At 38.8% G+C, this 23,381-nt stretch overlaps 1 pseudogene; it reads left to right on the top strand.

Moving 5' to 3' along the window:
- The window catches only part of LOC132488075 (general transcription factor IIH subunit 3-like), a 93,270-nt pseudogene extending 76,103 nt beyond the window's left edge, over nucleotides 1–17,167 (top strand).
- The last annotated feature ends 6,214 nt before the right edge of the window (nucleotides 17,168–23,381 follow it).

Below are 23,381 nucleotides of genomic sequence, written 5' to 3'. Positions count from 1 at the left end.
TTAGGTCTTTAATCCATTTTGAGTTTATTTTTGTGTATGGTGTTAGGAAGTGTTCTAATTTCATTCTTTTACATGTAGCTGTCCAGTTTTCCCAGCACCACTTACTGAAGAGGCTGTCTTTTCTCCATTGTACAATGTTCATTGCAGCACTATTTACAATAGCCAGGACATGGAAGCAACCTAAGTGTCCATGAACAGGTGAATGGATAAAGAAGATGTGGCACATATATACAATGGAATATTACTCAGCCATAAAAAGAAACGAAACTGAGTTATTTGTAGTGAGTTGGATGGACCTAGAGTCTGTCATACAGAGTGAAGTAAGTCAGAAAGAGAAAAACAAATGCCAAATGCTAACACATATATATGGAATCTAAAAAAAACAAAGTGGTTCTGATGAACCTAGGGGAAGGACAGGAATAAAGAAGCAAACGTAGAGAATGGACTTGAGGACACAAGGAGTGGGGAGGGTAAGCTGGGATGAAGTGAGAGAGTAACACTGACATATATACACTACCAAATGTAAAACAGATAGCTAGTGGAAAGAAGCTGCATAGCACAGGGAGATCAGCTTGGTGCTTTGCAACCACCTAGAGGGGTGGGATAAGGAGGGTGGGAGGGAGACACAAGAGGGAGGGGATATGGGGGTATATGTATGCATATAGCTGATTCACTTTGTTATACAGCAGAAATTAACACAACATTGTAAAGCAATTATACTTCAATAAAGATGTTAAAAAACTGTTAGAGTTAATCAATAAATTCAGTAAGGTTGCAAAATACAAAATTAATGTACAGAAATCAGTAGCATTTCTATGTACTAACAACAAAATTCCTGAAAAACAAAGAAAATTTATCTCATTTGCAATAGCACCAAAAACAATAAAATACCTAGGAATAAATATAATTTAGGAGGTTAAAGATCTCTACACTGATAATTACAAAACATTGATGAAAGAAATCAAAGACACAGATAAACAGAAAGGTATCCCATGTTCATGGATTGAAAAATTAATATTGTTAATATGTCAGTATTCCCAAAAGCCATCTTATTGAAAAAAATAGTACAGTATTGTTAAAATGTCAATACTACTGAAAGCCATCTATAGATTCAATGTAATCCCATCAAGATTTTAATGGCATTTTTGACAGAAGTAGAAAAAAACACTTCTAAAATTTATATGGAATCACAAAAGACATTAAATAGCCACAGAAAACCTGCGAAAGAACAAAAGCAGGAGTTATCACACTTCCTGATTTCAAACTATACTATAAAGCTATTGTCATCAAAACAGTATGGTACTGGCATAAAAACAGACAAATAGACCAATGGAACAGAATCAGGAGCCCAGAAAAAACCAAGCATATACAGTCAACTAATATTTGACAAGGGAGGCAGGAATACTTAATGCAGAAAACACAGTCTCTTCAAGAAATGGGGAGAATTAGATATTAACATGAAAAAGAATGAAGCTGGACCCATATCTTATACCACTCACAAAAATTAACTCAAAATGGATTAAATACTTAAATGTAAGATCTGAAACTGTGACACTCTTGGAATAAAACATAGGAATATAGCTCCTTGACATGGGTCATATTTTTTGGATATGACACCTAAAGCACAAGCAAGAAAATAAAAATAAATAAGTGGACTACATCAAACTAAAAAGCTTCTGCACAGCAAAAGAAATCATCAGCAAAGTGAAAAGACAACCTACAGAATGGGAAAAAATATTTTCAAACCATATGTCTGATAAGGGGTTAATATCCAAAACATATAAAGAACTCATACAAGTTGATGGCAAAATAATAATAACCCAATTAAAAAATGGGCAAAGGACCTGAATAGACATTTTTCTAGAGAAGATATATAAAAGGTCAACAGGAACATGAAAACATGCTCAACATCACTAGTTATTAGAGAAATGCAAATTAAAACCACAATGAGTTACCACCTCACACCTTTACAATGGTCATTATCAAAAAGATAAGAGATAAATACTGGCATGGATGTGGAGAAAAGGGAACCTTTGTACACTGTTGGTGGGACTGTAAACTGGTACAGCCACTATGAAAAACAGTATGAAGGATCTTCAAAAAATTAAAAATAAGACTACTATATGATCCAGCAATTCTACTTCTGGGAAATATATCGAAAGGAAATGAAATAGCCCGGACATGGAAGGAACCTAAGTGTCCATCGACAGATGAATGGATAAAGAAGATGTGGCACATATATACAATGGAATATTACTCAGCCATAAACAGAAACGAAACTGAGTTATTTGTAGTGAGGTGGATGGACCCAGAGTCTGTCATACAGAGTGAAGTAAGTCAGAAAGAGAAAAACAAACACCAAATGCTAATACATATATATGGAACCTAAAAAAAATTTTTTTAAATGGTTCTTAAGAACCTAGGGGCAGGACAGGAATAAAGACACAGACATAGAGAATGGACTTGAGGACACGGGGTGGGGGAAGGGTAAGCTGGGACGAAGTGAGAGAGTGGCATGGACATATATACACTACCAAATGTAAAACAGATAGTTACTGGGAAGCAGCCGCATAGCACAGGGAGATCAGCTCGGTGCTTTGTGACCACCTAGAGGGGTGGGATAGAGAGGGTGGGAGGGAGACACAAGAGGGAGGGGATATGGGTGTATATGTGTATGTATTGCTGATTCACTTTGTTATACAGCAGAAACTAACACACCATTGTAAAGCAATTATACTCCAATAAAGATGTTAAAAAAGAAAAAAAAAAAACCCTGCACTCCCATGTTCATAACAGCACTATTTACAATAGCCAAGATGTGGAAATAACCTAAGTGTCCATCAGTAAATGAATGGATAAAGAAGTTGTGTTATACATATAAAATGAAATATTATTCAGCCATAAAAGTCAAAGAAATTCTCTCATTTGCAACAACATGGGTGGACTTTGAAGGCATTATCCTAAGTGAAATAAGTCAGACAGAGAAAGACAAATACAGTATGATCTCACTTATATGTGGAATATAATAAAACAAAAAGAAAGTCATAGAAAAAGAGGTCAGACTTGTGCTTACCAAAGGTGAGGGCTGGGGTGAGGGGGAAGTGAAGGAAGGTTGTCAAAAGGTACAAGTTTCCAGTTATAAGATAAATTTAGATAAATAAGTACTAGGGATATAATGTACAATATGATGACTATAGCTAACAGTGCTGTATGATATCATACATAGGAAAGCTGTTAAAACAGTAAATCCTAAGAGTTCTCATGACAAGGAAAATTTTTTTCCTTTATTCTTTTCTTCTTTTCTTTTTATTGTATCTATACAAGAATATGAATGTTAGGTAAATGTATTATGGTTATCATTTCACAATATATGTAAATCAAATCATCATGCTCTATGTCTTAAACTTATACAGTGATGTATGTCAATTATCTCTCAATAAAACTGGAAAAAATAACAAAATGAATTTTAAAAATATAAAAATCTATAATATTAATTATTGATGATAAATACCATTTATTGAGCACTTGTTATATACTTGTTATATGCAAAGCATATATTAGCTAATTTAACCTTCACAAAAACCTTATTGCCATTTACTTCATTTCACACATGAGGAAATTAAGCCCTGAAGTAACAATGCCATTTAACCCAGGACCTCACAGCTGGAAAGTGCAATTTAAACCCACATCTGATTTACAACTTCACCAACCTGACATAACTACTAGATATATTTCCATATATTTTCTTCAACTGCAGATGTTCTTTGCATGTTTGTGTGTGTGTGTGTTTTAATGGAGTACTTTATGTAATTGTACATTTATTTAATTTTCCATGTCATTAATTAGTATTCAAAATATAAGTTTTAATAGCTATATGCTTCACCTCATGTTTATACAAAAATGTACTTAAGCTAATTACCCTGTTGTTTTTGTCAATTTTTTAAATAAAACATTAACAAATCATCTCACACATGGAGTTTAATGATCATCTCCAATTACTTATCTAGTAAAATCTTAGTAGTGAAATTACTGAGTTAAGATATAGGAGCATTTTAAGGCCAGTATTCATATTTCCAAAATGTCTTCAAGATTGATCACTTTATTCTTGAACTAAATGACAGAGGCTATTATCATGTCCGAAGTCAAATTAAAAAGAAATATTTTAAATTCTATTGGATTTTTATTGGAATTGCATTATATTGATAGACTCAGAGAAAAGAAATACCTTTTCCACCAAGAATATGGTATGCCCCACCACTTACTCAAGTCTTCTTTTGAAGTTCAGTAAAGTTTTATAGTTTTCCTTCATATAGATCTTATGCATTTGAGGTAAAATTTATTTCTAGATGTTTTAAAGTTTTTGTTGTTACTATGAAAGTGATGGGTTTTTGCTATATTTTATACCTGATTTTCTACTGTATAAAGGAAAGCCTTTTAGTTATGATTTTATTCTTTTTATTAACATTTACTTGTAACAAAAAAATCTCACTTCTTATATCAGTACCATTCACTTTCAATTGATTTTCTTGGATGTTCTAGATCCCAGTCTGAAGACCAGTAGAGAAGCAAACGTTAGTATCTAGGTGAAAATTCTTACTCCTCTCTCCCTCTTCCCTGCCTTTGGATTTGGTTTGTTCACAGTTCCCTAGAGCAGTGGTATAACAAGGTGGAAGGGGATGGTGCAGTCAGCTCCAGCAGGGAGAAGTATTTTATTACTGACATTGCTTATGACTGCAGGCTCACAGCAACAATAAAAGGCAGATACACTTATTCCCTGCACCCTGCACATCCCCATGGTACACCACAGCTCTAGTGGGGCCTGAGTGGGCTTCACAGAGCAGCACACCTGTAGATCATCCTGGGTTCTCATAGAAAAGAGGGGAGATCTTCATGGTTGAGAATGGATAAGGGCATAATGAATTCATGAACTGACCCTAATATTTTTCAAACAAAAAATCTATTCATAAAGTGTTTTAGTCTTTGAAAAGATTGGTTACATCAAAAAGAAGGACTATAAGTATCACCTTATCAAGATGTTTTATTATTTTTAACAATAGTAGGATATTGTTCATATATTATTCCAACATCATATTTCTATCAACTATCTTTGCTTCATAAACCACATATATATACCATAAGTTTTGGATTTTCTGTGTTCTCTGGATATGTGTTTTCCTTAAACATTGGATATTGTATTTCTGATTTCATGCACTCTGTCTCACACACATGCCTGACCCCAAATGCAGACAGCACCACCTGAGAGTCAGGAGAGCTAGGCACCAGGTCTTTCTCTGCTGCTACCACCTTGATATATGACCTTGGGAAATTCACTTGATGTGTCAGCTTTGTTTTTCATCCTTAAAGGGGAAAGTTCAAGTGAGTCTATGATAATCAAATCTCCAAATGGGCAACTTAAAGCTTCTTGAAGACGTATTACCCAGCTTGTGGTTTACTCATGTTTTTCCTTCTTTTTCTGCCTACTATGAACCATGACATTTGTTAAAACCCAGTCACAAAAGACAATGCCCTGAAAAGCACAGACCGTGAAATTTAAGACCTCCTTATCTATTCCTTTCTGAGTTTCTCATCAGACACTCTCACTGCTTGGAGACTTCTGGATTGCTCAGTGTGATATGAAGCAGCCCTGTGCCTGCTGTGCTCTCTTCCACAGCATTGTCACTTGCAGAATTATGACAGTAATAACATATCCAAAGGCTTGGTTTCTATATTGGGAAATGTATGTGGCATAAGTAGGTAATTAAATCAAAAATTTTTAATATATTTGTTTATAGTCATTCATTATTTAAAGCTTAAAATAAATTCACAGCAAAACTAATCTACTCTGAATGACCAAAAAAAATCATACAAAATTCCATTTCTTCGCAACCTGCCATGATATCTAAACTCTTGCTGCACAGTTTTCCTGCCTTAGAAAATACTAAGGAGCTAGGTCTCCTCATTGGGTTGTACCAGTTACACATCCCTCATGAATTATAGAAAGGGCATATTAATATCATGGTCAGAAAATAAAGACCTGAATCTTCCACACTGCAATGTGAAAATAGTTTATGGTTATTTTCTTCCACGGTGTAACCCCTCATGGAGAAATCTTTGCAAATGGCCATATGGCTAGGCATTTTGAAAGTTTACTTACAGGACTACACATTGTCTTATGATACAGTATTATTTTATTTCACCATTATTTCTGTCTAATTCAGTTAACCTCCTGTTCTTTCACATAGTGATTAAAACTTTGAAGCCGCATGTTATTATAAAGAGAGAAGGGAAGATCAAGCTGCCAACCTGTGTGACCTGTCTGGGCCCTGCCCTCTGCCCCCTGTAGGAGGGCAATGCAGGGCAGTGATGAAGACCTTCTGTGTTCAAACCCTCTACCCGTGAAAACACTGGGCAATTTGCTTACCCTCTCTGTGCCCTGATCTATGAAATGAAGACAGTAATGGTACTGATCTCACACGGTGGTAGTGAAGACTTAATTAAGGTCAGTAAAACTCTTGGCACTGGGTCTAGTATGTTGAGAGCATTATATAAGCATTTAAGATGTCATCCTCATTGGTTCCACACCCCTGGGGCATATGGCTTCTTTAATTCCTCAAGTGTGACGAGCACCCTCTTGCCCCTAGGACTCTACACAGAGACTCTACTTAGCACTTAACCATAGTGAGCAATCATACATGGATTTGTGTGGCTATTTGCTTTATACGTCCGCCTTCACCCAGGGGTAACTTCCATGATGTCAGGAACTCTGTTTTGTCCCTCACTGCATACCTGGAGTCCATGTCAGTGCTGACAGTGGATGCTCAACAGATGTGTGTTGAACACTGAGTGAATAAATAATAAACCCAAGAGAATAAAAGGTATCTAAAAAAAATTTTAAACCTTCATAGGAACCTGGGTTTAAGTCTCCATGGTTCAAGTCCATTCTTATCTGCTATATCACATTACAACATTAAATCTCAATTTAGCTAAACCTTAGAGGTAAAGGAAATATGCTTTACATATTTCCTTCCAAAGTGCGTCTTCAGAAACCATATTGCAGAAGTGAATCACACCTTTTAGAGAACTACATAAATGTCTGATAGGATCTCTGAGATTACTTCATTTATTTCTTCTTTGGAGTTGTAAATACTATGAAAGAAAATCTAATCAAATTGAATCAGTCAGTAGTAAATACAATGTTCCCAGAATGAAACTTCTTAACAGATGATGCAGGACTTTGTAATTCAATGTTTGTCCCTTTAGGAAATAGAGACAAAACTGTAATAGGCTCAATGTACACTAATGATACTGTTATTTCAGCTTAGGAAATGCAGTTTGTAATGAGGATGTACTTGCAGAGCAAGAAAATGATGTTATGTGGGGAGTATTAGATTTTTCACATTACAAGTATATTATTACTATTTTCCTGTAAGGAAACAAGTGCCCCCAGAAGGCAATGACCAGATGGTCAAGATCATAAAAAGCACTTTGAACATCTCTGGGAGAAGGTTTTATACAACAGTATTATTCAAATCATCATTCGAAATACACTCAAAAAGTTTTATAAACTTTCAGGACACAAAGAAAGCAAGCAAGTTTGACAAAGGCTCTGTGAGTTAGCAACTTCAAGGTGCATCACCACACCTGTATTTTATTCAATTCATTCAAACATACAACCTAGTTATTCCTTTTCATTTCGATTCTTACCTTAGGACCAAGCTACTTGAAGTGTGGTCTGCAGACCAGCAGCATCGGCATCACCTGGGAACTTGTTAGAAATGCAGACTAGAAGACCACACCTGATGTAATGAATCAAAATCTGTATTTTAACAAGATCCCCAGGTGATCTGTATGCACATTAGATTTTGAGAAGCACTGCTGTAAGTATTTTTACTAAAAGCAAAGTATTTTTACTAAAGTAAGCAAGTATTTTTACTAAAAGCAAATGAGAATTAAATAGAGAACTTCAGTGCAAAGAAGAAATAAAATAGTTACCAAAAAATGTTAGTTGTTAAAGTTCAAGAGATGGTGATCCAGAAGCTGGGGACAGTGGAGTCAGAAAGAAAACTTTCAGCTCTGCCACTCACTGTTGTACCCATCAACACTTCTCCCCAACTCACATCCTCTGGACCCCCTTTAACTCCAGTCATTGCTGTAGTAAGCAGCATTGCACATACCTGACAACACCTCACCTCAGCTGCTCCAGGTAGCTGTTACTTTTCATGCTGGGCTTCTCGGCTACCCCCAAGAGAGATGCCTTTGAGAACCTAGTCAGTCATTCTGAAACATCTATACCCCTTGAAGTGAGAATTCTCCCTGCATAGGGCAACCCCTGGCCAACCCTAAAAGACAGCTGCAATCAATTCTGAGGTGAATTCTACAAGGCCCCTCAGAGTGTTCCCAGTGAAACAGCCCCAGAAGTCAACAATAATGACTAGCTGCTTATAGGAGCTGTGGCTTTCTTCTAACCAATAGACTATACAAAGGGGATGGGATATCATTCCTGTGATTGCATTACATCATATGCAACTCCATCTTGCTAACAGACTCACTCTAGGGATTCTCCCTCCTTAGCTAGCTCTGGAGAAGTAAGTAGCCTTGTTGGGAGGCCCACATGGCAAGGAGCTGAGGGTAGCCTCTAAGTATTGAGTATGGTCTCACATCCAACAGCCAGCAAGAAGACAGAGTTCTCTATAATACAGTGCAAGGAAATAAATTCTATCAACAACCAAGTGAGCTTGAAAGCAAATTCTAGCCCAGTTGAGCCTCTAGATGAGAATGCAGCCAAACCTTCACCTTGATTGCAGCCACGTGAGACCCTGAGCAGAGGACCCACCATCCTAACCACAGAAACTGAGATAATAAATATGTGCTGTTTTATGCCTATAAGTGTACTATAATTCCTTACACAGCCACAGAAGACTAATGCAGGCATACCCCATTTATTGCATTTTGCTTTATTGTCCTCCACAGATATTGCAGTTTTTACAGCAAGGTTTATGGCAACCCTGCATTGTCAGGTGATGGTTAGCATTTTTTAGCTGTATTATGTATGTATACATATATAGCCACAGTGTAGTGTAAAGGTAACTTTGTTATGCACTGGGAAACCAAAAAAATTTGTGTGACTTGCTTTATTGAAATATTCATTTATTGAAATGGTCTGAAACCTAGCTCACAATATCTTCAAGGTCTGCCTGTACACCCTCCATTAGATTGCAAGCTCCACGAGGTTAGGGACTGTGTCTGATATATTCAATGCCTAATAAGAGTATGTGACACATAACATTTGTTCAATAAATATGTTAGATGTATAAACATATATCTTTGGGTTTCCTGAAACAGAATTTACAGTATTTATATCTAAAAGTATGTCCTGTCATCATTAGTACAGTACTGGAGGCAATAACCATACATTAAAACTCTATTATCAGGCTATATGTGTACTAATTATAATGCAAACAATATGCAATCAAAAATAAATCTAGAAATAATTTTTACTCTCAATAAAAGTGTCTGACAAATATTTTCCCCAATATTTTTTTTTGTCTTTGAGATTTAATGCTCCAAGGTCCAATCACACTGTTGGGCTGCATTCCTCATACCTGCAAGCCTTGTAACTGCCCAGCCACAAGACCAAAGAAAGTGCTTGGAGACAGCAACTGAAACATCCACGATTTATCGGATAGGAAATCTTACAAGTCCTAAGCAAAGTCTTGGAGCAACACCCCACTGTGGAGAGCAGACAGCAGCAGTCTTCACTAAGGGGAGGGGGAAAAGGGAGGAGGTTACCAGTTATAGGGTGAATTGGGGAATTGATGTCAGGTTGGCTCATCAGTTACCAGGGAAACCAGAAGCTGGGGCAGGGGGCAAGCACATAGCCAGTTACTGAGTAAGCCCTGTAATTAAGAGGACTGGAAAGTCATGTGAGTAGGGTGTAGGTGAAGCAGAGACTGGTTGAGCAGGGGATGTACAGAGAGCAAGAGAACAGTCATCTTGAGTGGCCTGACCACACACACACAAAGACAAACACTGTAAACATACAGTTCCTTCTAGCTTTTTTTCCTATACCTTAAAAAAAAAAAAAGTTGAGAGCATACTATACATAAAATTGTTAACTGGGTTACTTCACTTAACATGCTATCATAAGCATGTTTTTGTCATTATAAAACTAGCCAATTGCAAAGATACATTTGAAACACTTGGCTTTGCATGGTTTCAACAACGTTCTCCCGGCATTCTCTGCCTAATATTATCTCATCTAAATAGCCCACCACTCCAAACAGGTGTGGCGCAGCTGACTCTGCTCTCACACAGCCAACTAGACCCAGATTTGCTCATTTTAGTCATGTCTCTTCCCCTCATCAGTAGGGCTGACTCAGTGTTCCAGATGAAACTCCAACAAATTGAACAACACATCATAACACTCTGATTTATAATAAATGGAAATCCTCTTCTAACCTAAAACTCCTTGCCAAGACCTGTTATAACTACTGCAACAAACTCATTGATGCTCAATTGTTTTATATATATACATAAGAATTGGTAATTTTGGCCATGGACACTCACTTCCTGGATGATTTTTTTCATTTTCTCACTTTACTGCCTTAATCTCGCTCACTATGGATTTCCCATACAGATGCCATATAAAACTTGTGCTAGTAACTAGCTGGAGCTGGGCTCAAATACCCCATGCTTATATTACTGCGTGACACAGTAAAAGGCCACTAACAAAAAGCGATTAAGTATGCTGGGAGGGGCAGGAATAAAAGAGTAACTAAGACACAAAAAGCTATTAGTTACTTTTAACGCAATCAGAATCATCAGATATTTGGATTACTTATTTTTCTTTACTTAAGGGTCTATAACCCTTTCTGACCAGAGAGAATCTATTCTTTTATTGAAGATCAGCAGGAAGAGAAACCACCCAACCTTCTTGAGGAATAAAATTTCATGGCTATTGTTCTTGTTGTTACTGTTTCTTTTGGTCCTAAATGGTCAGGAATGTCTTCTTTCAAGTATCTAGGTGGAGCGCAGCGTTGGTTTGTTAGCTTTCATTAAAACCCACTCCTCTGATTTCCCACACTGAGAATAACGAATACACTTTTAAATGGTAATCAAGTCATCACTTCCAAGTCTAATTGAATCCAACTCTTCATCTGCTCCACACCTACACACAGCTGAATGTGTCTGGAGAAAAACATACAACTATGCTGACTTATCTCACTTTAAATTCATGACCACCACTTTCCTAAACAAGGCGGACCCCTCCATTTGAGCACTAGATCTAATTCCATCTCTCCTGCTCAAGAAGAGCACTCTCACAATCCCTCCTCCCTCCCACATCATTAATTTGCCCATCTGTACTTGTCATGCAGTATTTCTATCATCTTTTTTTAAAAAAAGCACTCATGATTCCACTTCCCTCTCCTGCTATGGCCCCATTTCAGCACCTTGAAACAGATGAATATACTTGCTCTATCCAATTTCTCTCTTCCTGTTCTCACTTAAACTCACTCCAGGTTATGCTCCTGCCAAAGTGCTCTTGCCAAGCTCTCCAATGATATCCACAATGTAAATCCATGTTCCTCTTCTTACCTGACTTAACAACCTTTGACATGGTTGAACATTATTTCCTCCTTGAAACATTTTCTTCACTTGACTTCCAGGACACCACATCTTCCCAAAAGCTTCTTCTCAGTCTTTTGCCTGCTTCCTCCTACTTGCCCAACCTTTTAGTGTTGGAATACTTTCAGGCTTTCTAGCTCTGGAACTTCTCTTTTCTAAATTTGTCTATATGTATATCTACCTACATCTACCTATCTATCTAGTTATCATGATAGATAGTCAAGTCATGCCATGGCAACCAAACACCCCCAAATCTCAGTAGCTTAATAGAAGGTTCTCATTCATGTTACCTGTCAACTGTAGGTCGCCTAAGGGCTCTACCCCACATTTTCCCCTCTCTGGGACACGAGTTGACAGAGCAGCTACCATTTGGAACATTGCCAGTTGCCATGGCAAATTGTGCATTGATTGCTAGAGCTTCCAACCAGGAGTAACACATATCACTTCCATTCTAACTAGAGCAAGTAATATGACCACCATAAGCAGAGAAGTACTATTATTAAGATGAAACCATATTAGAAGGGAAAATGGAAATTTGTGGTAAATAGCACTAATGATTACCAAAACTCCCAAGTTTTTATCTTCTGCCTAGGCTTCCCTCTAAACTCTAAATTCATATATCCAATCCTCTGCTCAACACAAATATCTAATTGAAACGTCAAACTAAGCATCTTTAAACTGAGCTCCTAATCTTCTCCCCACTCCAAACCAAAACTTCTCTTCGCACAGTTTTTCCATCTGGCTTATGGAAACTCCATGAACTCCATTTATAAGCTCAATAGGGGTTTATTACTAATTCCCAATCAGCCCAAAAAAATGTGTGACAAAAAGTAAGTTGAACAAACGAATTAATGAATAAATCTTGTGCTTTTGGGCTTCCCTGGTGGCGCAGTGGTTGAGAGTCTGCCTGCCGATGCAGGGGACACGGGTTCGTGCCCCAGTCCGGGAAGATCCCACATGTGGCGGAGCGGCTGGGCCTGTGAGCCATGGCCGCTGAGCCTGCGCGTCCGGAGCCTGTGCTCTACAACAGTGAGAGGCCCGCATACAGCAAAAAAAAAAAAAAAAAAATCTTGTGCTTTTGTCTCAACTCACTCTCTGATTTCTTTATATCTTTTAAAAGTGGTAAAATAAAGTGAGTACCCCTCTCAAAAAAAAAAAAGAATCTGATTAATTGAATATTATGCCTCTTGAACACTACTGTAGCTCTTGAATGTCCAGGAACTGTTACTATATTCAAATGTGGTGGTTTGTTCCCTGCCTCTGCCACCCCACAATTAGCCTACATTAGGGACAAGTGCTACGCTCATAGTTTTCTGACATTCTGGTAGCCAAATAACTGACCTTTAGTCTACTTGCATCCTTTCCCTCTTCATTCTATGTGTCCATTCTCTTTCTACATATGCATACAAACCTTTCAGGGAGCCACAGAATATGTCACTTTTTTAAAACAAGTTGCCCTCATTAAGGGGCAACCTTTGATCCTCACTAGAAATTTCCAAGGTTACTTACCACAAAGTGAATTCTTCCTATTTCAGAGCTAATTGTGTGTACTTTTGCACTTAACTCATTTTTTTCCTCATCAAGCCTCTCAAGTCCTCTTCTGCTTACTCAATAGACAAATGTCATTTCAGGTGTGGAAGTTTGCTTCCTAAAGCCTGATTTTTTAATGAACTGTTTGAAAAATTTGTTATTTTCTGGATCTGACAGACTACGTGAGACAGTTGTCAGCTGTAAACTGACAGCTGCAAACCCAGGGGAACTTAAGTCGAGACTCTAAATAAGGACATACAACAGCCCTAACTAAAGGTGCTATTCCCAAATATATTTAGGCATTTGCTTCTCTTTTTTAAAGTAAGACTCTAGTATAATAAGACTCTATTATATCTAAATTCTATCTTTCCACAGTATCGTCTTCATATGTTTGTTGTGGTGATTAAATCAGTAAATGTAAAGTGCTTAGAACAGTGTCTGGCATGTAGTTAATTCAATTTTAGTATGTGTTTCTGTTATTTTCTTTTCTTTAGTATTAATAATTATTTAATAGTCTACATAGATATACTCTCTTAATTATAATCTTTAGTACAATATTCACATGCTGTTGTTATTAAAGTTTTAAATCTTTGATCAAAAAATAAGATTTAAGTAAATTAAATTCAGAGTGAACTATGATTAAACATGTTAGGAAACCTGGATTTATCAATGCAGCATGTGAGACAGGAAAACAATTAGATGCCAAGGAACACACAGACTCAATAACTCTGTTCTGTGTTGGAGCTCATAACAGAAGAAAAGCACAGAAAAGGCAATGCTGAATCACCTAATAAAAACAACCAAAAAGAAGCTGCCCCACCTGAGTGGGCAGAGAGTCAGAAGCAGCAGTTTGGGCCCTGAAACTGATTGGCTGAACAACCTGAAGCCAGTCATGAATCAGTATTTTACTCAAATGTAGATAGAGATGATTGCCCAAAATTCCTTTGTTACTATTGTGTGAAAGCATTCATTTTTCAATGTCAGCCAATCAGAAAACATGAATTTTCTCTTACATGTGTCTGCAGACACAATCCCAGCCATGACTGAAGAAAAGTTCTGATTCCCTCTAGGCTGGGACTGTAGCCAATTCATTTACCCACACTGCACTCTGGACATCCCAACATGGGCTTCCAGAAGGAAATATCTCTTTATTTTAGTGAATCCACAATTTCTGCCTATTCCTCAATATTCATATCTTCCCTCTTCATTCTCCCTGGAAACCTTCCCAGTCCAAGAAAAATTATTCTATAACTATTGCCCACCCACTAGCCCATCCATCATAGAACAATACATTATGACTTTAATAGGTAGAGTGATTTGGTTCAAAGGTCACACCCAGGCCCTTGCTTTCCAGAAATCTAGAAAATAATGGAGCATAATTCTGAGAGTGAAAGGGCAGAAACATAAAAGCAGCAGTTGAAAGAAGATCTGAGTCTAAAACAGCTTTAAAAAATTCTTGGTCCTCTTATACATGTAAAGCCACATATGCTGCAATGCATACAATGACCAAAGTTCCTATTCAGACCACAGTGAACCTTTCATCACTTTTCCCCCCAACTTAAAGTGCTTTTTTTTTTTAAGTGCTTTTGATGGTCATTTTCCTTTGATTCTGCCTTCATCCAAGCCCTTTGATATGATACTAGCTATTGCCACCATCAAAAACCCTGTAACAGGGCCTCCCTGGTGGCGCAGTGGTTGAGAGTCCGCCTGCCGATGCAGGGGATACGGGTTCGTGCCCCGGTCTGGGAGGATCCCATATGCCGCGGAGCGGCTGGGCCCGTGAGCCATGGCCGCTGGGCCTGCGCATCCGGAGCCTGTGCTCCGCAACGGGGGAGGCCACAACAGTGAGAGGCCCGCATACCGCAAAAAGAAAAAGAAAAAAAAAAAAAACCCTGTAACAGCGAGAATAACCTTTATTTGGATCATGGGTTTCTTTGAGATTCTTACGAAAGGTATGGACTTCCAAATACGTATATTTGCTTAACCTGCATATATATGTTTAGGCTTTGCTGACAATTAACATCAAGGATTTCATAGACTTCTCCCAGCAAAGTCTTCTAGGTAAAAAGAACCCCCTCAAAGCTCTTCCGCCAAAAGTGCTAGGTCGATCAGATTAGTCTGATCATCAGGCTTTAAGATCAGAGTGGCCCCTAGTGGTGCACTTTTCCCCTCAGCTTCAAATTTTAAATAGGTGCAAGTTGAAAACTCACCGATTATTCATTATGATTAATGAATGTAAAAGCTGACTACCATCACCTTCCTAAACCTATGTATAGGAAATCAATTCTTTTGGAATTTTAAATTTCATATTTTTGAAGTATATAACACAAAAATATTGTTGACAGACATAAGCTTATTGCTAATATTTACTGACAATGGAAGTTCTAAAATCGGATGTAAAAGTAAGATGCTTCTTCCTAATGAATCAAGAAATATAAAAGACATGCTAATGATATGATAATGGCCATCCCAAGACAATAACTCAAGAATCAAATGTCTGCAAATAATCATCTGTGTAAGCAGTACCTTGACTTTAAGGTTCTTAAAAATGCAAGCATGGAGATGAGGGAGCTAATCATACTGATTAACTCACTGTGCCTTGTAACAAATTAATTTTAAGTAAAGGAACAAGCAACTAGAGAAAAAGACCAAAATCTCAATTAGTTAATCTGAATAGAACATAAATACTCTCCGAAGTCATTTGTCCTTTAGAATGAAAGAGTAGAACCAGGATGGTGGGAGCAGTGATCACTCCACACTGACAGCCTGAAACTGTCATTTATGGCACCATTTTTAAGTTATGCTTTCCAATGGGCGTGTTTACTATAGTTGGGCAGCAGAATGTGACAAGCTGATGAAGACTATCCATACATAACCAGCCGAGAACTAATCTAACCTAGGACTATGACAAGTTTTTCCTATTAGCTTAGATTCTGCTTAAAAAGGGTTTCTGAAAAAAAAAAAAAAAAAAAAAAGGGCTTCCCTGGTGGCGCAGTGGTTGGGAGTCTGCCTGCCGATGCAGGGGACACGGGTTCGTGCCCCGGTCTGGGGAGATCCCACATGCCGCAGAGCGGCTGGGCCCGTGGGCCATGGCCGCTGGGGCTGCGCGTCCGGAGCCTGTGCTCCGCAACGGGAGAGACCACAGCAGTGAGAGGCCCGCATACTGCAAAAAAAAAAAAAAAAAAAAAAAAAAAAAAAAGGGTTTCTGGCCAGAAAGCTCTGTCAGATAGATTATACTCAGGACTGTCAGCATTGATTTCTAGTCATAAGTTGTGGACAAGAGTGCTCTGCACACCTGGTATCACTTTACAAAGCCTACGTCACCATTCTGGTAAATGCTACTATTTTCAATGTTTAGGAAGTAAAAGTATAAAATAAGATTCATTCCTTACTCCTAGAGGATCTAGTTCTTACATCTATCCATTCTCTTAGCAGAATCTGCAACCTCTTCTTCCACAGGTCTGAATCTCCAAAGATATTCATGTGTTACTGTCTTAAAGGCTGTTTCTTTCATGCTTCTACTGATCTTTCCAGCTACCAGCCTCAACGCAGCCTTCCTCTCACAAAGTTCTTTAAAGGATATTCATACAGTGCACCTGTTCTCACTCACACACCTTAAAATTCCCATCATAACCACCCCACATCCACTTGAAACAAAAATTCAGGCTTCCCAAACCACTTTTCTTATGAAATCTTTCAAGGATCACCAAAAGACCTCACTAAATCGAGTACCATTTTCTTAACCCTTACTTTCCAGGCCTGTCTGCTCCATTTGGCATTGGTAACTACCATCTCCTTCTCAGAATACAGTCGGCCTTCAGTAGCCATGGGTGCAGAACCCATGGATACAGAGGGCCAACAGTACTACGCCATTTTATACAAGGGACTTGAGCATCTACAGAGTGGGAGGGATCCAGGAACCAATCCCTTGCAGATACCAAGAGATGACTGTACTTTCTCCTCTTGGAGGCCAAGTCTCCGCATTTCTCTGATTTTCCTCCTCCCTTTGTAATTCCAGGGGCACATATAGCTGAATATTATCTATTTCTATTACATGAATAAATACACTAGTATTGACCATGGTGAAATATTTTTTTCTTTATAAAAAGAAATGAAATATCACAAGAGCTATGAGATACCCACAGAGAGGGGCAACAATAAACCTTTTGGCCAATTACGTCTTTCTTTGCATGATCTCTATGAGGCACTATGCCTTCTGAGTGGCTGGATGTGTGGTCTGAATGGAAACATGGAGATGTGGAGCACATAAGAGACGTCTGGCCTTCTGAGACCTTATGGGTACATCCTACATCCCTCCTGAGCCCTTAGCAGACCTACTAACAAGTACGGCCTTGGAGAGTCTACATTGATTCATAACTCCTTTCAATAACTTAAATTATTTACTTTTAACGTTCTTATCTATTGCATCTAAAATTTATGCTCAACAGGCTGTTTATTTTTTGTCTTAAACTATGATGCCATAAGGAAATGCTGATGGTTTTTAAAATTATCAAGCAACAGTTTAACCAAACTGCATAGTCTAAACAAGTGTATTCTTAATATTATCACAATCATAAATGACCTGAAAAGTTAAATACCTTTATTTAGATATTCAAGTAATCCAGGAAGCCTCTTTTTTAAAGCAATAAGAAGCTTGTTGAAAACATCAGTTTTGTTTTGCTTTACCCCAATAGACAGATATCCCAGAACTCAAACTCAGAAGGACTTTAAATTAAATGAGTGAGCTGGTTATGAAAATATGACCCTCTGCATAGCACACTGAAGGCTTCTGTTTAGGGTTGTTTTGTTGTATTTTGTTTTTTGGTAATGGGGGTTGATTAAGCCTTAAAGTTATAGTCCTAAAGAATCCCCCATGAAAGATTCAAGGGAGATCCAGAAGAGGTGATACTCAAAACTGAAAGGGAAGAGCTCTACTGGCATCTAGAATGAGGGGAAAAGGAAAGCAGTGAATATCCTAAACCCACCTCATCATTTGCCTGCATTCCTCTCCTCTTCTGGTCCTCTTTCAAGATGGTTACTTAATAACCACTAACTTCCCATATTTTTGTCTATGAGTTTATTTCCCCTGTAATAATTTGTATTATCGTTTGACTTCAAATTTTACAGTCTCATTCAGAGAATAGGGTATGAGTAGATAATAAAGTTGAAATTCTTCCTCTTCCACAAATGTGTTATATAGTTATAATAGTTGCTATCACTTCTGAACATTTACTCCATATAAGGCACTGTGTGAAACACTCTGCAGACATTATCTCATGTGAGTCTCACAACCATTCTCTGGTATTATTATCCTCAATTGATTGATAAGAAAACTAAGACTTGGAGAGGTGAAGAAACTTGCCTAGGAAGCAACAGAATCAAGATTACAATCCACATCTTTTTTACTCTAAAAGAACATTCTTTCACAACTAAATTTATCTAGTTTTCACCAAATCTTTGATGTATGAACACTAGACATCAAGGCAAATGCTTATTCTTAACACACTAATCCAGATAGGAAACTTTTAATTCTCACCAGTGCAGGCTGTGTATCCCAGCATGTAAAGAACTCAGGAGTGGGGGGCTGGCGGCAAGAAGAGAGCCTGAAGGGGTTAGTGCACCACGGCTAGCCCGGAGGGAGTCCGGGGAAAGAGTCTGGAGCTGCCGAAGAGGCAAGAGACTTTTTCTTCCCTTTTGTTTCCTGGTGCGCGAGGAGAGAGCATTAAGAGGGCTGTTTGGGGAAGCGCCGGAGACAGGCACGAGCCGCGGCTAAAGGCGCGGACCCCGGAGACGGGCGTGGGACGCTGGGGCTCCTGCTGCCGCCGCCGCCGCCGCGGGGCCTGTGTGCGAGCGCTGGTCACTGTCCGCCCCGCTTTCCGGGGGGCCTGTGCACCCCGCCACTGCCGGGATCCCGGGACCCAGGGACGGCTTCCCCGGGAAAGCTCACGGAGCGCCTCGGGCTGCTGCAACGTCACGCCGGCCTCTGCCGCCTCAGGCCCGCCCCGCACTGCGTGCCCCTCCCTCCCCTCAGCCTGAGTGAGCCAGAGCCCCCAATCAGCGGCTCCTTTAAACCCGTCCTGTCTGAGCGAAGAATGGACGCCCTCCGGCGGCCTATGCGCAGAGGCAGGGCCAGGTCCAAGGCTGAGACCCGGGAGCTGTGAGAGCAGAGAAGAGACAGGGAAATCTCTCTGTGCAGCCTCGGAGGCAGAGGATTAGAGCTCCACAGTCCGCTTGATGTGCCCTGCGTCTGTGGAGTGCATGAATGGACAGGGAATCATCCCAAATTGAGGAGGTGGACTTTGAGGACAAGATTTCAGACTTTTTCCCCTTTTCCTCTTTTTACAACGAATTATCCCAAATTGAGGAGGGGGACTTTGAGAGCCAGATTTTCAATTTTTTCCCCCTGTTCTCTTTTTGTGAATGTGTATGTGTATGCTTCTGTGTGAGATTTTCTCTGTATAGCATTGCTTCCACCATATGTCCCAGGGTTCTATCTGTCCGGTTTTTTTTCAATAATTACTTTTTTATTTTAATAATGCTACTATATTTTATACTTTATTCTATTTTACTTTATCTTCTCTCTTTCTTTTTTTCTACCTTCCCTTCCTCCCTCCCTCCCTCCGCCCCTCCTTTCTCTCTTTCTCTCTTTCTCTCCTTCCTCCCTCCCTCCTGTCTTTCTTTCCTTCTTTCTTTCCTTCTTTTTTTCTTTCTTCCTTTCTTTCTTTCCTCCCTCCCTCGCTTCTTCCTTTCACTTTCTTTTTCTTTCCTTCCTCCCTCCCTCCCTCCTTTCTTTCTTTCTTTCCTCCCTCCCTCCCTTCTTCCTTTCACTTTCTTTTTCTTTCCTTCCTCCCTCCCTCCTTCCTTCCTTTCTTTCTTTCCATCCTTCCTCCCTCCCTCCCTCCTTTCTTTCATTCTCTTTCTTCCTTCCTTCCTTTCTTTCCTTCTTCCTTTCTTTCTCTCTCTCTTTCTTTCTTCTACTAATTCTTTCTTTCTACTTTTTCTCCCTTTAATTCTGAGCCGGGTAGATGAAAGGCTCTTGGTGCTGCAGCCAGGAGTCAGTGCTGTGCCTCTGAAGTGGGAGAGCCAACTTCAGGACACGGGTCCACAAGAGACCTCCCAGCTCCACATAATATCAAGCAGCGAAAATCTCCCAGAGATCTCCATCTCAACACCAGCACCCAGCTTCAGTCAACGACCAGCAAGCTACAGTGCTGGTCACTCTATGCCAAGCAACTAGCAAGACAGGAACACAACCCCACCCATTAGCAGAGAGGCTACCTAAAAACATAATAAGGCCACAGGCACCCCAAAACACACCACCTGACGTGGACCTGTCCACCAGAAAGACAAGATCGAGCCTCAACCACCAGAACACAGGCACTAGTCCCCCCCACCAGGAAGACTACACAACCTACTGAAACAACCTTAGCCACGGGGGACAGACACCAAAAACAACGGGAACTACGAATCTGCAGCCTGCAAAAAGGAGACCCCAAACACAGTAACATAAGCAAAATGAGAAGACAGAAAAACACACAGCAGGTGAAGGAGCAAGATAAAAACCTACCAGACCTAACAAATGAAGACGTAATAGGCAGTCTACCTGAAAAAGAATTCAGAATAATGATAGTAGAGGTGATCCGAGATTCTATTTCCAAGATCCAAAATCTTGGAAATAGAATAGACAAAATGCTAGAAACAGTTAACAAGGACCTAGAGAACTAAAGATGAATCAAGCATCGATTAAAAACACAATAAATGAAATGAAAAATACTCTAGATGGGATCAATAGAATAACTGAGGCAGAAGAACGGATAAGTGAGGTGGAAGATAAAATAGTGGAAATAACTGATGCAGAGCAAACTAAAGAAAAAAGAATGAAAAGAACAGAGGACAGTCTCAGAGACCTCTGGGACAACATTAAATGCACCAACATTCGAATTATAGGGGTTCCAGAAGAAGAAGAGAAAAAGAAAGGGACTGAGAAAATGTTTGAAAAGATTATAGTTGAAAACTTCCCTAATATGGGAAAGGAAATAGTTAATCAAGTCCAGGAGGCACAGACAGTCCCATACAGAAAAAATCCAAGGAGAAATACGCCAAGACACATATTAATCAAACTGTCAAAAATTAAACACAAAGAAATCATATTAAAAGCAGCAAGGGAAAAAAAACAAATAACACACAAGGGAATCCCCATAAGGTTAAGACCTGATCTCTCAGCAGAAACTCTACAAGCCAGAAGGGAGAGGCAGGACATAATTAAAGTGATGAAGGAGAAAAACCTGCAACCAAGATTACTCTACCCAGCAAGGATCTCATTCAGATTTGATGGAGAAATTAAAACATTTACAGACAAGCAAAATCTGAGAGAGTTCAGCACCACCAAACCAGCTTTACAACAAATGCTAAAGGAACTTCTCTAGGCAAGAAACACAACAGAAGGAAAAGACCTACAATAACGAACCCAAAACAATTAAGAAAATGGGAATAGGAACATACATATCAATAATTACCTTAAATGTAAATGGACTAAATGCTCCCACCAAAAGACACAGATTGGCTGAATGGATACAAAAACAAGACCCATATATATGCTGTCTACAAGAGACCCACTTCAGACCTAGAGACACATACAGATTGAAAGTAAGGGGATGGAAAAAGATATTCCATGCAAATGGAAATCAAAAGAAAGCTGGAGTAGCAATTCTTATATCAGACAAAATAGACTTTAAAATAAAGACTATTAGAAGAGACAAAGAAGGACACTACATAATGATAAAGGGATCGATCCAAGAAGAAGATATAACAATTGTAAATATTTATGCACCCAACATAGGAGCACCTTAATACATAAGGCAAATACTAACAGCCATAAAAGGGGAAATCGACAGTAACACACTCATAGTAGGGGACATTAACACCCCACTTTCACCAATGGACAGATCATCCAAAATGAAAATAAAGAAGGAAACACAAGCTTTAAATGATACATTAAACAAGATGGACTTAGTTGATATTTATAGGACATTCCATCCAAAAACAACAGAATACACATTTTTCTCAAGTGCTCATGGAACATTCTCCAGGATAGATCATATCTTGGGTCACAAATCAAGCCTTGGTAAATTTAAGAAAATTGAAATTGTATCAAGTATCTTTTCCGACCACAATGCTATGAGACTAGATATCAATTACAGGAAAAGATCTGTAAAAAATACAAACACATGGAGGCTAAACAATACACTACTCAATAACGAAGTGATCACAGAAGAAATCAAAGAGGAAATTAAAAAATACCTAGAAACAAATGACAATGGAGACACGATGACCCAAAACCTATGGGACGCAGCAAAAGCAGTTCTAAGGGGGAAGTTTATAGCAATACAATCCCACCTTAAGAAACAGGAAACATCTTGAGTAAACAACCTGACTCTGCACCTAAAGCAATTAGAGAAAGAAGAACAAAAAACCCCCAAAGTTAGCAGAAGGAAAGAAATCATAAAGATCAGATCAGAAATAAATGAAAAAGAAATGAAGGAAACGATAGCAAAGATCAATAAAAGTAAAAGCTGGTTCTTTGAGAAGATAAACAAAATTGACAAACCATTAGCCAGACTCATCAAGAAAAGAAGGGAGAAGACTCAAATCAATAGAATTAGATATGAAAAAGGAGAAGTAACAACTGACACTGCAGAAATACAAAAGATCATGAGAGATTACTATAAGCAACTCTATGCCAATAAAATGGACAACCTGGAAGAAATGGACAAATTCTTAGAAATGCACAACCTGCCAAGACTGAATCAGGAAGAAATAGAAAATATGAACAGACCAATCACAAGCACTGAAATTGAAACTGTGATTAAAAATCTTCCAACAAACAAAAGCCCAGGACCAGATGGCTTCACAGGCGAATTCTATCAAGCATTTAGAGAAGAGCTAACACCTATCCTTCTCAAACTCTTCCAAAATATAGCACAGGGAGGAACACTCCCAAACTCATTCTACGAGGCCACCATCACCTTGATACCAAAACCAGGCAAGGATGTCACAAAGAAAGAAAACTACAGGCCAATATCACTGATGAACATAGATGCAAAAATCCTCAACAAAATACTAGCAAACAGAATCCAACAGCACATTAAAAGGATCATACACCATGATCAAGTGGGGTTTATTCCAGGAATGCAAGGATTCTTCAATATATGTAAATCAATCAACAT

This window comes from Mesoplodon densirostris, chromosome 4 (assembly GCF_025265405.1).
Source record: "Mesoplodon densirostris isolate mMesDen1 chromosome 4, mMesDen1 primary haplotype, whole genome shotgun sequence".
Classification (NCBI taxonomy): domain Eukaryota; kingdom Metazoa; phylum Chordata; class Mammalia; order Artiodactyla; family Ziphiidae; genus Mesoplodon; species Mesoplodon densirostris.
The sequence above is the reverse complement of the archived record's forward strand: the minus strand, read 5'-3'. Positions and strand labels throughout refer to the sequence as shown.